The following is a 15889-nucleotide window of genomic DNA, read 5'->3' on the forward strand; positions in this document are numbered from 1 at the left end:
ATGTCATGTATTCTCCACATGATCTCGCAACAGTGGACAGCTCATATCTACAGGAAAGCAAAATCCTCTTCTCTGTTCAACCCAGAATAATGTGCTGATGTTAGATTTTCACACACCAGAGACTGGCTTCCTTGGGCTTCTGAGAATGTGACTTCGGTTTTCTGTTAAATGCCAAATTGATTTGAAACTTCCCACATGATGACGTGAAGTGTAAAAAAGTCCACAATTTAGAACGTGGGTGCTTGTCAGGTGCTACCTTTCAGAGCTGATCTTGTGTGTGTGATGGACGGAAGGTCTATGGTCTACTTTCAGAAACAGAAAACAACAGAATCCTCAGCACCAACATAAAAATCCACACATTCCAGTTTAGTTATTACACAGGCCAATTCATAATTCTTGCTCAGCTGGAATCTGATATGCAGAGTCAATAGATTCACTCAGATCAAACTTTTATCTTTTCACTACAGCATGTTCTTTAATGAAGACTGTCCACACTTAGGATTGGTAAAGGAAAAACATTCCAGGATGTTTTTGCATTAGAAGGAGCTATGGTGTGTATGTATGTGTGTGTGTGTGTGTGTGTGTGTGTGTGTGTGTGTGTGCGTGTGTGCGCATGCACGCGGGCGCACGCACTACATAACTGTCTTTGAATTGTATTACAAGTAACTCTATAGGAGACAATAAAATTTGGCCCACTATATACTAAATACTAAGAAAAATAATGCTGTATCTATTATTTTAGGCAAAGGTGTATGTATGTATATGTATATGTATGAATATGTATGTATGTATATGTTTATATACATATACATTTATTTAGTGTTGACATGAAAAAAAATCATCATTATTTTCACAAACAAATCAAAGCCTGCTATAAAATACAGACATAATTTCTTCATTTTTCTCAGTTGGTAAGTTTTAGGTGTTGTTCCAAATTTTAGCAGGGATAATCCCTTGGTTTTCTCTCTGATTTAGCCTGAGTACCACTCAGAAGCAATTCTAAATCAGAGGAAGAGTTTTGGAAAGTCCTTCTTCTTTCCTCCTTTCCTTTAGGAATTCCAAGTTGAGCCCATCAGGCTTCCATTTGGCAACGAAGGAGACATTATACATTGTAATGATCTATTCTTTCAATACAAGTGGAGTTATGGGAAAGAGGGTAATACAAGATGTAATTAATGCAAGTTCATTCTGATTATTAATAAACACTTATATATCAAGAATGGAATTTAGCATTGGAGAGACCAGGATTAAATCCATTACCTTCCACATACTGTATTATGTATAATTTAAGGCTCAGTTTACAAAAAAATAAATAATTTTGCATTTTAAATGTGAAACATGTCAAGAGTCTAAAACACTGTGTTTTACACATGGTTCAATAGATTATGTACCTTGGCCCTTAATTCATTCCTCAAGACCAACAATGTACAATGTCATAGTGTGTACTTAGGTCAGACAGCTTTAATTCAAAATACCAGCCTTTCCAAAGGCTTTAAAGTTCTACCTAAATTATCCCTTCAGGCAGCCATTAAGATCAATTGCAAATAAATTTCTTTGCCATCTCTATTCTAGCAACTCAGTTTACTCGTCTGGGAGATACAAAAGAGTTTGAAACTCCCTGTCTGTTGTGAGAAAACTTGAATCTGATTGGTTAGACAAATAACATAAACACAAAATGTAGTGAATAGTGTAAGGTTGAACACCAGTTCCTTTTCAGGTTTACAAGTCTATAAATATAAATGCAAGTAAGTGGAGAGGGCTCTAAACTTACGATATATATATTGTATGTTTCTTTCTTCTCCTAACTGACTGTTCAATCTCAACTCCATTAGTTAACCTCTCTGGGCACCAATTTCTTCCTCTTTAAAATGAGAAGATTAACGTTGACAAGGCATTTTTCAGCTCTAACATTCTGTGATTATGCCTAGAGAAAATGATCCTGGGATTTCGGGAGTAAAAAAAGGGTCCATGGAGTACTTGAAATGACCACTGAACAGTGAGTTGAATTCCGGCTGGGGAAAGCAGGGGAAGATGGCATCCCACATGAGAAAATACTCTGAGCAATGGCTCCTGATCAGACAATTCCAGACAAGTTTAAAAGCACAATGATGGTGATGAATATAATGACGGGGATAATACAAAATATTTTAGATTATAGCAATACATCACGATGTACCATCTGCCATTCCATTTTGAGGAAATCACCCCTCAGGCAATAACTGCACTTGCCAGATTTGATACAAAATGTACAATACAGTTTTGCTCAAATAAAAACCATCCACAATTGGAATGCCTTTGCCCCAACAACAACAACAAGTGTGATGTCTTCATTAATATGTTAATTTGCCCATTTCCTATCAGAGGCAGCAGAAAGGCCCCATGCACAGGTTGACCCAATTAACACTATACAGTTAACTTTATTTTTTTTGTATTTTTAATGTTTATTTATTTTTGAGAGAGAGAGAGAGAGACAGAGCATGAACAGGGGAGGGGTGAAGAGAGAGGGAGACACAGAATCCGAAGCAGGCTCCATGCTCTGAGCTGTCAGCACATAGACCTATGCAGGGCTCGAACTCACGAACTGTGAAATCATGACCTGAGCCGAAGTTGGACGCTAAACTGACTGAGCCACCCAGGTGCCCCATATACAGTTAACTTTAAAAAGCACCTTCCCAAACACTGCTGTGCGAAAATAATAAAACCTGAGGGGATTTGATTTCATGGTCAAATAGGATTAAGAGAACAGACCTATGAAAAGACTTAATACTGTTTTCAATACCAAACTAAAAATCGGTAACACATCACATAAAGACTACCTCAATGACTTATTATACATTAATTCAGTAATATTGAAACTTTCACTATTGACTTCCCTCTGCCACATTTTGATCATGATAAACTTCTCACAATTTCCCTTTTCCAAAATTTCAATTCTTATGTATATGTATAACGTTATTGTATGTAAAGCATATATTAAAAAGCATCCTTTTCTGCACCTGGTCCTCTTTTGTCATGTCTCATACCATTCTGCAAAATTCCCATATGCTAAGTCCTGCCTTGTCCCCAGAGATGCACAGTGGCTAGGTTGCCAGCATGAGCAAATAAAAATACAGAATGCTAAGTTAAATTTCAAATAAATAATCAAAGCAAATATTTGAGCAAATATTTCTTAAGCCTTCTCCACAAAATTCAAAATGATATATTATTAGCTTCTTCACAGTAGAGCCTTATCAAAGCAGATACCTAGAGCTTCTTTTCTACCAACTTTGACTTCTATCCCACCAGTCCTTGAAGTTCTAAGGCATTGGCTATTTTTCCTATATTGTCCTTTCCCCACCCTGCCCCACCTTTACCAAGTTTCAAGACTATAATCCAACATTCTGCTCTATCTACCTTTTTTTTTTCCCTTTCCAGGGAAAGGATTCTGGATCCAGGATTCTCTTTTTCTAATTCTGTCTAACAATTTGCATCATCTGCTCTCACATTCTTGTTGAAATGTAGACAGTAGTAAATTTGCATGTACTCCGAAATGTTTGCATCAAGAGAACTTGCATTTTGCATGTTTGCAAATGTTTGCATCAAGATAACTTATTTAGGTATCTACAGTTTTCTTTGACTCAGTCAAAATACAAAGATAAAAGATCATAAATATTTATATAAAAATTATTATCAGCAAATTGCCACTAGAATATATATATATGGAGTTTCCAAATGTTACTCACTTTATTTACATTTACATTTTTGAATAAACAACTCTGATTCTGCCATACACTAAGGGCCAGCTCTTGAAATTTGCAGGGTGACATAAAGGATATTTAGTTTAAGTTCTCAAGGGTGAAAAAAATAGCTTTAGTGTATGAAAATCCTGGACCATTTCCAGCATAAACCTTTAAGAAGTACTGAATTATTCATTTTTATTTGGAAAATATTATGGGCTAACAGCTGAACAAATAAAATAGCATGTTAAAATTGTAGTTATTGGTATCTAGAAGCATAGAAATGGTTTTTTAACTGTTATGAGAGCTTTTTACCTTATTTTACAAACTGGTAATGTTCCAATAAGAGTCATTCAGATCCACAAAAACGAGGCAAGTATAAGTGGCAAGATACTGAGCTGAGAGCAGAGACTCATTCTAACTTCTTATATAAGCAGACGCCACATGATTTTTAAAAGAGGCCATGTACCTCTGTTTTCTCATCTGAAAAGTGGGGACAGTACCTTCTCTGAGAGTTTGGGTTGAGGAAAAGAGAGTGGAATAGGTCTTCCTCACTCCATCCCTTTCTCTGTCTTGGCCCACATTTCAACCATGGCAGAGGATTCAACGCTGTCAATTTTCCAGAAATGGGGTCTTGAAGGAATGGATGCACACTGAGTGGGGAGAGGAGTGAATTCAGCAAAAAGAGAAAGAGGGAAAAGGAAAAGTTTGATTTCAGCAAGCCTGAGTAAGGCCTTGCTTCAGTCCTTTGCCATACTCAGCTGAAGGAGGTCATGAGAGCTCAAAGTCCCCAATCCTTTTGTTGTTGATGTTTTCCTGATTCACAAGGTTTCTTCTCAGATTTTTCTTTCTTTTTTTTTTTTTAAAAATTTTTTTTAACGTTTATTTATTTTTGAGACAGAGAGAGACAGAGCATGAACGGGGGAGGGTCAGAGAGAGGGAGACACAGAATCTGAAACAGGCTCCAGGCTCCGAGTTGTCAGCACAGAGCCCCACGTGGGGTTTGAACTCACGGACCGTGAGATCATGACCTGAGCCGAAGTCGGCCGCCCAACCGACTGAGCCACCCAGGCGCCCCAGATTTTTCTTTCTAAATCCACTTCCCTCCCCCTCCGAGGAAAAAAAGAGGCCTTGACCACTTTCATTTGTTACATTAGGAAACAAAACCAAATAAAACAAAACAAAAGGCTTGAACCTGCTCCAGGATTAAGGATACTTCTTCAAACTGATGTTCCTCAAACATTTATTGTATCTGTATTAAATGTGGGGTGGAGAAGTGAAGGTCTCTAGGGAGAAAGAAAAAGCAGGAGACCTTCCAGTGACAGTCAGTGTTTGATCCCCCTGTTGGAACTCCTAGGAATTTAGCTCTGAACTCAGCTGAAGGAAGGTAGGTTACCCAGATCAGCCCACACTGGAAGTCCATATACTGTACTCTGATGGTGAAGGATGGGGGACTGGGCATCAAAGAACTCCTTCCAACTTCATATAATCTTCCCCTGAGAGTTCTCACAAATAGAATTCTCCCTTCCATCATACATCCCTAATGATGTTTAGTGCCCTTCATAGAATGTCACCCAGGACTGCCCTTTGAGAGTCTTGGCCAGGCCCTCTTGGGCCCTCTTCATGATATTTATCTTAAAAGGGAGGACTCAGGTCATAAACACGGCATTGAAGTCTGTACTCAGTAAAGACTCTCAAACTTGGGTTGCTGAATTACAACAGGTGTTACTTGTATTATCCAGCAGTGCTGAGGCTAGAAAATGAGTGCGGACTGTACAAATCCTTTTCATCACTACATTATGCCTTTGAAAAAGGCTTTGTACAGAATAAAAGTTTCCTTTTAATAAAGTAAATCTGTAATGCAATGGGAGTTTAGTAAATGGTGGCTAATATTTAATTCAATATTTACAGTACCTAGAACAGTACCTGAATTAGGAGACATTCATGAAAATATTAGATAAACTTTTTTTTTCTGTTTGGGTAGTTGTATTATTTTGTTCAAGTTTAAATATGTATGTTGAAATGCCATCCTGAAGACAAAACTACATTATAAGTATAAAGTTCCTCTGTTACTATAAACTGCTAAACAAATTCAAAATATTATTGTCATTAGCCCTTTTAACTTAGTGGATGGGTCTGAACTAATTGATATAAGCAGAAATATGATTAGCAATTTATTTCCTTCTTATCAAATCGGTTAAGAAATCATCTTAGGTGGGTACACAATTCAATTTTGCCTTGTTTAATGAAATCTCACTCTGTTCTTTCTGACCCTTGGATGGATGACTACCTAAATGCAAGTCAGAGATTCAGAGATACTTAAAAAATGCATTTTAATTGAGTGAAACTACATGCCATAAGATATAAATATAAATTGCTATTATTAAGTGACACTACGGAATTCTCTAAAAAAAAAGGATATTAATAAGCACTTGCTTTACTCTAGGTAACTTTATTTAACTTTTTAAATGTTTATTTTATTTCTTTTAAGAGAGAGAGAGAGAGACAGAATGTGAGCAGGGGAGGGGCAGAGGGAGAGGGAGAGAGAGAGAATCTCAAGCAGGTTCCGTGCTGTCAGCTCAGAGCCTGACATGGGGTTCAAACTCAGGAGGTGTGAGATCATGACCTGAGCCAAATCAAGAGTCATATGCTTAACCAACCGAGCCACCCAGGTGCCTTTACTCTAGGCATTTTTGACAGGTACTCTATTCTTGTAAAACTGCATAAAATAGACATTATTAAATCCATTCATCTAAAAAGGAAACTAAGAGGAATGTGGGTGGCTCAGCTGGTTAAGCATCTGAGTCTTGATATCAGCTGAGGTCATGGTACCAGGGTCATAGGATTAAGCCCTTCTTTGGGCTCTATGCTGAGCATGGCACCTGCTTGGGGTTCTCTCTCTCTCTCTCTCTCTCTCTCTCTCTCTCTCTCTCCCTCTGCTCCTCCCCTGCTTGCATGCTCTCTCTCTAAAAAAAAATTAAAAGTAAATAAATAAAAATAAATAAATCAATGAATAAATAAAAGGAAACTAAATGAGGGAAATATGCTAAGTGAGTGCTGGGGTAAACCGGAGAGCTCACGCCATCTTGAGAAGGTGGCTGCTACTCAACCCCAATCAATTGGGGCAATAAAGGATATTCCTAAAGGGCATTTCCTATCACTTTTGACCTTTCAAGAAAAACCAGGAATTGGGTTTTTATATGATGCCTTCCAAGTTTTCTAATGTTGTCAACTAGTTCTTCTGAACAACAACAAAATTTAACAACTCTGAACAGTTGAGGTCAACACAGCTGAAGGTCCCTATACAGTCCACAGCATTCCTGCTTGTTACTGCTGTATGAACTTGTTTTCCATAATACTACACCGAATCTATTGCTTCCTTCGCTTTGTGATTTGTTTCTTGTGCTATCTGTGTGTGCTCCTCTGACACAGGTAAAATCATATGAAGTTGGTACTTGAAACATTAGCTCAGTAAAGAAAACCTGTATCTCTATATTAATTAGATATTTCTGTAATAACACTACATATCAAACAACTACAATATCCATGTCCCACAACAAAGAAGCATGTATTTCTTCTCATGAGTTTGTGGATTGGCTGGTTTCTTAAAGGCTACATTTGAGATTGGCGATATGGTTTCTATTTACATACATTTGGCCTCATAAATCACATGGCTAAGCCCAAAGTCAAGGAGTGGAAAATGCACTCTTCCAGTGACAGGCGAGAATATGGATGCAGAGAGGAAAGAAGGTTTGGATGCAAGCATTTAATCTACTACAGTCCCTTGCCTTGATACTGGAGGTAGTTCACTGATTTGATCAAAAACATGTTAGGGTCATTCCCAAAAGTATTTTCTGGATCATCTGGGATTTTTCTTTCTCTTATATAACAACTAACACTTTTTGTGTTATATTGATTCTCTCTTGACTTTCCCATTATTCACTAATACTCCATAACCTTGTCATTTTATTTTATGGTCTTTCTAAGAAAGCTTATTTAATTGCCTGTCTTATTTTTCACGTAGTACTGCTTACTTATTATAATGTTTGCTTTCCTTACAAACTAAATACTAAAAAATTAGCAAGCAAAAAAGCCATTAAATAATTGTACTGAATTTAATATAGAAACATAGAACAAAGGAGTAGGAATTAATGTTGTACCATCACAGAAAAGTATCTGTATATACTTAAATCTCAGCTCTGCAGCTGATTAAAGCTTTACTTATTTACTTCGTGTTTTGGTGTTCTGTCAAAAAAATTTAAAGCTGTTCCATTATTTTATATGGATTAAGTAAAATAAAAAAAATAGTGTACATTTTTTCCAAAAAAAGCATAAATGTAAGAGAGAGAGACATTATGTATCTAAAACTTTAACAATGATATTACTATTGACCAGAAATATCCACTCTAAAGAAACTGCCACCCAGAAATGCTTTTGCAGAAAGAAGATGTGACCTCCAGCCTCAGCTAAGCAAGAGACCCAGACTTGAGACCTCTGACAAAGGAGGTCTTCCTCGGCCAAGGAATTTGATGAAGTTTATTCATTTTATTTTATTTTTTAAATTTAAATTCAACTTAGTGAACATACAGTGTTGTCATGGCTTCAGAGGTAGAACCCAGTGATTCATCTCTTACATATGATACCCAGTCCTCATCTCAAAAAGTGCCCTCCTTAATACCCATCACCCATTTAACCCATCTCCCCACCACCTTCCTACCATTAACCCTCAGTTTGTTCTCTGTATTTAAGAGTGCCTATGGCTTGCCTCCCTCTGCATTTTTATCTTATTCTTATTTTATAATGTTTTTTTCTTTCTTTCTTTCTTTCTTTCTTTCTTTCTTTCTTTCTTTATTTTTATTATTATTTTTAATATATGAAATTTATTGTCAAATTGGTTTCCATACAACACCCAGTGCTCATCCCAAAAGATGCCCTCTTCAATACCCATCACCTCCCCTTCCCTCCCTCCCACCCCCCATCAACCCTCAGTTTGTTCTCAGTTTTTAACAGTCTCTTATGCTTTGGCTCTCTCCCACTCTAACCTCTTTTTTTTTTCCTTCCCCTCCCCCATGGGTTTCTGTTAAGTTTCTCAGGATCCACATAAGAGTGAAACCATATGGTATCTGTCTTTCTCTGTATGGCTTATTTCACTTAGCATAACACTCTCCAGTTCCATCCATGTTGCTACAAAGGGCCATATTTCATTCTTTCTCATTGCCACATAGTACTACATTGGGTATATAAACCACAATTTCTTTATCCATTCATCAGTTGATGGACATTTAGGCCCTTTCGATAATTTGGCTATTGTTGAGGTGCTGCTATAAACATTGGGGTACAAGTGCCCCTATGCATCAGTACTCCTGTATCCCTTGGGTAAACTCCTAGCAGTGCTACTGCTGGGTCATAGGGTAGATCTATTTTTAATTTTTGAGGAACCTCCACACTGTTTTCCAGAGTGGCTGCACCAGTTTGCATTCCCACCAACAGTGCAAGAGGGTTCCCGTTTCTCCCCATCCTCTCCAGCATCTATAGTCTCCTGATTTGTTCATTTTGGCCACTCTGACTGGTGTGAGGTGATATCTGAGTGTGGTTTTGATTTGTATTTCCCTGATGAGGAGTGACGTTGAGCATCTTTTTTATAATGTTTTTTATTAACGTTTATTTAGTTTTGAGAGAGAGAGACAGAGAGAGAGAGAGAGAGAGAGAATGTGAACAGGGGAGGGGCAGAGAGAGACAGAGAGAGACAGAAAATCTGCAGCAGCCTTCAGACTGACAGCAGAGAGCCCGATGTGGGGCTCAAACTCACTAATGGTGAAATTATGACCTGAGCTGAAGTCGGATACTTAACTGGCTGAAACACCCAGGTGCCTCTATCTTATTTTTATTTTAAATAATAAGGCAATTTTTATGTGTGTATGTATGTATTTATTTAATCTGGTCACTCAGAACTCATAGGTTTAGGGTGTTACTGACTAGGCCCAAAATGTAGGTAAGGAAATAAACTCTGTTCTGAAAGAACAGTTACCAGAGCCTAAAAATATACATTGCCAGTAACAGATTTTCAACTGTCTGTGCTTAAGTATGGTGAGGAGACTTTAAAGATGAGATAATACAATTTTTATGTAGTTCCTATTTTTTGCTAGAATTTCTTTTATTTCTGTCTTCCTTCAAATAAGTAAAAAAATCACAGATATTTATTGGTTAGGGATTTTTACTCCTTGTAAAAATAAACACTGTATTTCCTCAAAGAAATATTTTAAGTGTAGTCACAATTTTACCCAAGCAATTTTCAATATTTTCCAGTCAAGTTAAAAGCAAAAGTGAGGTCAGTAAATCTAGCTGCCACTATACATGTAGGATAGCTGAGCAATGATGCATGAGTGAATACTCCCCCATGCCCAAAGCCAGTTGTTTGAGAGAACCTTGAATAAGCAAATCATGCACAAGAAACAGAGGTAGACAGACTGTGGCTGCATGGGTCACCGCAGAACTCACTGAGATTGTCTTAAATGCTGAATATTTTCAGTTGTTGTAATTTAGTGAAAAACCATTTTAAATGCAACCTGTAAATAGAAATCTAGTCAAGATCCCACCAACAAACAACGAACTTGACAGAGTTTGAATAGACTATGCACCACAGTAATAAGGCTGAGTTTTAAAACAAGCCACTTGGTACTGTGCAACTTTTAGGGTAAATGGTAAATTATTGGTAAAACCATGCTACCCCCTGGGATCTAGAAACCTTAGGTAGCTGCAAAACTGTGAGCAGCAAAAGAAATACCCTGCTAATTCTTACATGTGCTTTCAAATCAGTCTCCTCATGTTATAGCCATTATATCATGGGTTCTGAAGTCAAACTGAAATTTAAATCCATTCTCCATTCCATTCCTCGTGCCAGTGTAACTTTGAATAACTTGCTTGACTTATGTTAGTCTCAGTTTCTTCATCTTTAAAAAGGAAGTGACCATCCTCTTTATCTTAGGGTACTTTTGATTATTGAAAAAGACAATGCACATAAAGGGCTTAGCACTGTGTTGGATACACAGGAATGAATAATGTGAGCTATCTTCAAATGAGTTCTCTGAACTTTCTTTATATGTACCACGTCATTCTGCTTCTAGTCACTGCTAAAATGTTCTGTATTCCTTTTATGTGTAACTACATACATTTCTAGGATGTCTGATGTGAGCAGACCAAACATGAGGACATACTAGGGCACTACGGCACATGTCTCTCAATAACAAATGACAATGATATCTACCACTCATTGAGGAAGTTATTCATGGCAGACAATATTAGGCTTCATCTACATTAGATTAAGCAATTCTTGTAATACAATAATTATTTTCCTCTTTTTATAGATGATGAAAAAGAGGAATTCTTTGAAGCTAATAACTGGCAGAGACAGAATTCACACTGAGATGTCTGGGAACCTAAATTCAGACTCCCTATTTCCAAGAGTGTCTCTGTTATGGGTTGAATTGTGTCTTACCCCCATCTCCCCAAATTCTTATGTTAAAATCCTAACCCCAAGTACTTAAGAATGTGAGCTTATTTGGAAATAGGGTTATTGCCGATGCAATTAATTAAGACAAGATCATACTGGATGAAATAAGATGGGTCCCTAAACCAATATGAACGATATTCCTCATTAAAAGGGAAAATTTGGATACACACACACAGGGAAAATGCCATGTATACCTGAAGGGAGATATCATGTGACGCAGCAGAACCCAAAGAACGCCAAGATTCCAGGAAACCACCAGTGGCTAGGAGACAGACACAGGACGCTCTTCCTCACAGACCTCAGAAGGAATTAACCGTGCAGACATCTTGGTTTTTAACATCTAGCCTCCAGAATTGTGAGATAATAGATATCTACTGTTTAAACCACCCAGTTTGTGGTACTCTGTTATGTCAGCCCTCGCAAACTAATACAGTCTCCTTTGAATACACAGGTCTCCTCTCTTCTCTTTCTCTTTCATTATTGATTCCTGTTAACATTTGGAATACCAAATCATTTTGATTATTTTTGAGTTCTTCCAATAACTAATTTAATTTACTGGAAAAATGATCATGAAATTCCAGAACTATGTTAACTAGGTTGCTCAGAACACACGCCTTCCACAGAGAAACACTGGATAAAGTAAACAAACAAACAAAAATGTTTTAGACCGTTAAACTTAATAAAAAGACAAATTAGGCAGAATTGAAGAAAAATTTAGTAACCTAAAAACAGAACTGAAGAAACTTCCCAGAATTCAGCTCAAAGAAACATTTAAAGATAATAAAGTTATATGTGAAGGGTATGAAGCAAAGTTACAATATATGTGCAATAACAATTCTGTAAGAACAGAATAGACTAGTGGAAGGAGAAGCAATATTCAAAGTGAAAATGAATGCAAATCATCCATAACTGAACACATGAGTCCCCAATGTAATGCACTGTAATGATGTAATGAGTGTTAAGTAAAGTGTTAAATAAAGACCAAACCCAAACTTAACATTTCATTTAAAAAACTTCCTAAGTGTAAAAGACAACGCCACCTAAAATTCCTAAAAATTAATGCTTACTCTGTTGACAACAGCCTTACAATCAACCACAACGGAGAAGAGAAGACAGTGGAGAATACATTTAATGAGTCAAGACCAAGCGTCTGTCACTCTAGAATTGCATACCCAATTGAGCTTTCAGTCAAGAGTGAGGTCAAAATAGACATTGTCAGTCAAAGGAAGAATGGATTTACTACTCACAGATCCCGCTGAAATAAGTACTAACAGAAGTACTTCAAGAAAATGAAATTTAACCCAGAAAATGGCAGAGTATTAAATAAAATAGTGAGCAAAGAAATTAATGAACGTGAAAGTAATGAATATGAAGAAAACATGACTGATAAAAAGGAATGGGAAATCTTTAAAAGGAAGCAAAGAAAGCAGAGTACAGAAAAAAAGCATACTATAGAAAACATATGTATAAGGCATATATCCAAATATATTATTCTTCTAAAAATATAGGTGGATAAAACTTTCATATTTAAAGCCAGAGATTCTCCAAGTGTATTTTTATTTTTTTAAATTTTTTAATGTTTATTATTTTTGAGAGACAGAGACAGAGCGTGAGCAGGCAAGGGGCAGAGAGAGAGGGAGGCACAGAATCTGAAGCAGGCTCCAAGCTCTGAGCTGTCAGCACAGAGATTGACATGGGGCTTGAACTCACGAACCATGAGATCATGACCTGAGCTGAAGTTGGCCACTTAACTGACTGAGCCACCCAACTGCCCCTTTCCAATTGTATTTTTAAAAGGTATGACATGGTTACAAGAAGACATGCCTAAATATATAGGGTTTTTTTTTTTTCAGTAAGGTTGAAATTAAAGATATAAAAAGATCACCATATAAAAAAGATCATCATACCAACCTAAAAAAGGTTATGTAGCAATATTAAAATGAGACAAGATTTTCAGTAAATGTATTTATATAGTAGGTTATTATCAGTATGTAAGCTACACAATGATGGACATTCTATATTCTGCTGTATTGATTGATAAGTCCTAAATGTCTACAATATTACCTGATGCATTAGCGCTAAAAAATGTTTGGTGAGTGAATGATGAACGACTACTAACAGAAAAAAAAAAAAAACTTATCACGGAGTTAGTACAATTCTGAATCTATATGTAATTAAAAATTTAGCCTCGAAATATAAAAGAGCACATATCACATGAATATGATTGCATATGTGTGCGCGTGCACACACACACAATTTTAGAAAAATAAAAAATAAGGCAAGAATTTGCAAAACACTGTGAACCCTGTAAAGAAATCCTCACTACCATCTGCCAGACTATGCCACCTGTTGGAGCTAGACAATGGGACTGCTAAATTACAGGTGCAGTGACTCATACGAATAACACTACTGTGCACTATCATGTTTGTGTTCTCATCTTTGCTTATTTAATAATGGCACGAGGTGCATAGATAAATCAGTCATCTTGTTTAGCTGAGTCCCTGATGCTAAAAGGACAAGGTGATCTTCAAGTTCTGTTTTCAGTGTGATTGTGTCGCTGTCTCCTTCACATTCTGCAATAGCACCTGGGGAGCATGCCATTGTGAACTGTTAATTCAACTCTAGCTGTAAAATGAGTCCAGGTTCAGCAGAGAGCGTAGGAGCAGCTGATAAATAATAAGAGATTCCACAGGCTCCACTAGCTGAATATACTTCAACGGGATGACTGAATCACTTTTTTCCTCACCCTTTTAGTCAGTGATGCTCCAAAATTTGGCAAGCTAGAGTGATAGTGTGTGTCGGGGGAAGGGAGGAGGAGAGATTCCAATCCAAAGGAAATTGCACAACTCTGAAAAAACAGTTTGGCAAGACTGGAACCACAGACTCTTATTTCTCTTCCTATAACTATCTCATATGGCTACAGCAGTAATGGACTCATTTAGTTAACAATTTTTCAGTCCTCTTTGCCTTTTCTTCCACATACTATAGAGAAACCATATCAGTGCCATGACCAGTCTCAGTAACAAATTTTTATCTGTTCGTTTAATGAAGGAATGATCTCAGTCACTAGGATTTAGGCAACAAAGATGTAGAAGTACCATCATTATGCGAGCAAGTGTATAGCTTAAAAATCAGGTTAAATCTATATTCTGGCAAGATGAGATCTGTTTTGGTATCACAAAGTGTTTCACTTTGTTTGTGTCCTGTCACTTCAGTGTCATAGATAAGAGTCTTGACCAGGTGGACACCTACTTAACCTATTGAACTGAGCTCTGAACTCTCATTGAATTTTGTAGGTTTTTTTCTTCGTGTTTCAGTTTAAAACAGTCTTTTGTTCCTTTAATGGCTTGATTTTCCTAAACCAAGGGCCAAGTCCACACCAATGTACTTGTTAGAGTAAATCATTTGAACATATTTCTGGTAACATGCAAACAGGTTAAATACAAAGTACTACTAGATAATGCCAAGATGAGAAAGAATGAAAATAAAAATGTCATTGCTAACATTGTTGTAATGCAGTAGGAAGAAAATAAAACAACTAAAATTATGTACTGTTTCCCAAAAGAAAATCATTTCATTTCATTATCTAAGATAACATACAGAATGTCTGCAAAGGAGATTAATGGCTAACTTACCTGAGGACCCCGGAAAGAACTCTGCGATCTAGTTCTAGATCTGTGATATAGTTCTACAGTGAGATTAAAAACAAACACTTTTCTCCAAAAGGAGGGACACATTTTCTATCATACCATTTTTGTGCTTTGGTGAAATTAACAGGTCCTTATGAGGAAGGTTTAATTAATCAGAAACTCAATTTTCAGAACAACATCCATTGGCAGAAGAACAGATTATCAGGAGAACATCATGGGTAGAAACACAAAGGCAATTTTTATATCAAGTTGACTTTCCGGATAGGGAAGAAAATTCAGAGGCTTTGTTATCTAGTTTTCAAAACCATAAAGAGGTCTGGGAAGCCATGTCTATTAATTATGCAAAAAACAAAGTAACCGAGTTGGCACAGCAACAAAAATGGTCTCATCTCTTTGAAACAAAATGCCCAAATATGCTAATTAAACCCAAAACTAACTGCATCTCCTTGGGGTATAGCGTAAATCATTGCAGGGAGTAGATGACCAAATTGAGATTAAATAAGAGAACACACCAAATGGGTTCTTCTGGAAAAGCAGTCCCAGAAGCTGAATCTTAATTCTCAGTAAAAGTTAAAATTTCATGTATTCTAAAGTAATACTGGATATCCATCTTTGTGGTTTGAGAGCGGCCTGGGAACTTGAGGTAGGCTGTTTTCAAACAACAGAGAAAGGCTGAACAATATTATCATGGATAGAGGCTGTTACAGATTGGATTCTCTGGAAGCAGATGCCAAGACTGAGTTTTGGGATGCAAACTGTTTGCTAGGAATCGGCAACTGGGCAAAGAAGGGTAAGAAGCGGGATTAGGCAAGGGAAGAAGTCAAACGGTAATGCTGGCAATAAAGCCTCAGGCAAGGAACCCTGGAGCAGACAGTGCCTGTGAGAGCTGCCTTGCAACAGACTGCCAAGGCCATTCCCGCCTCACTTAGTCACCAGGTGCTGAAAGTGTAAGGAAAGCAAGGTGCCCTTTCCAGCTGAGCAAGAGCCTGAAAGATGTGGCAGCTGTAAGCCAT

General features: G+C 37.1%; 1 protein-coding gene across 5 annotated transcripts in view; it reads right to left on the minus strand.

The window, feature by feature from the left end:
• LINGO2 (leucine rich repeat and Ig domain containing 2) overlaps positions 1–15889 on the minus strand; it is a 1160577-nt gene that overhangs the window by 562123 nt on the left and 582565 nt on the right. The gene's annotated exons all lie outside the window — the stretch shown is intronic.

This window comes from Leopardus geoffroyi, chromosome D4, assembly GCF_018350155.1.
Source record: "Leopardus geoffroyi isolate Oge1 chromosome D4, O.geoffroyi_Oge1_pat1.0, whole genome shotgun sequence".
NCBI lineage: Eukaryota > Metazoa > Chordata > Mammalia > Carnivora > Felidae > Leopardus > Leopardus geoffroyi.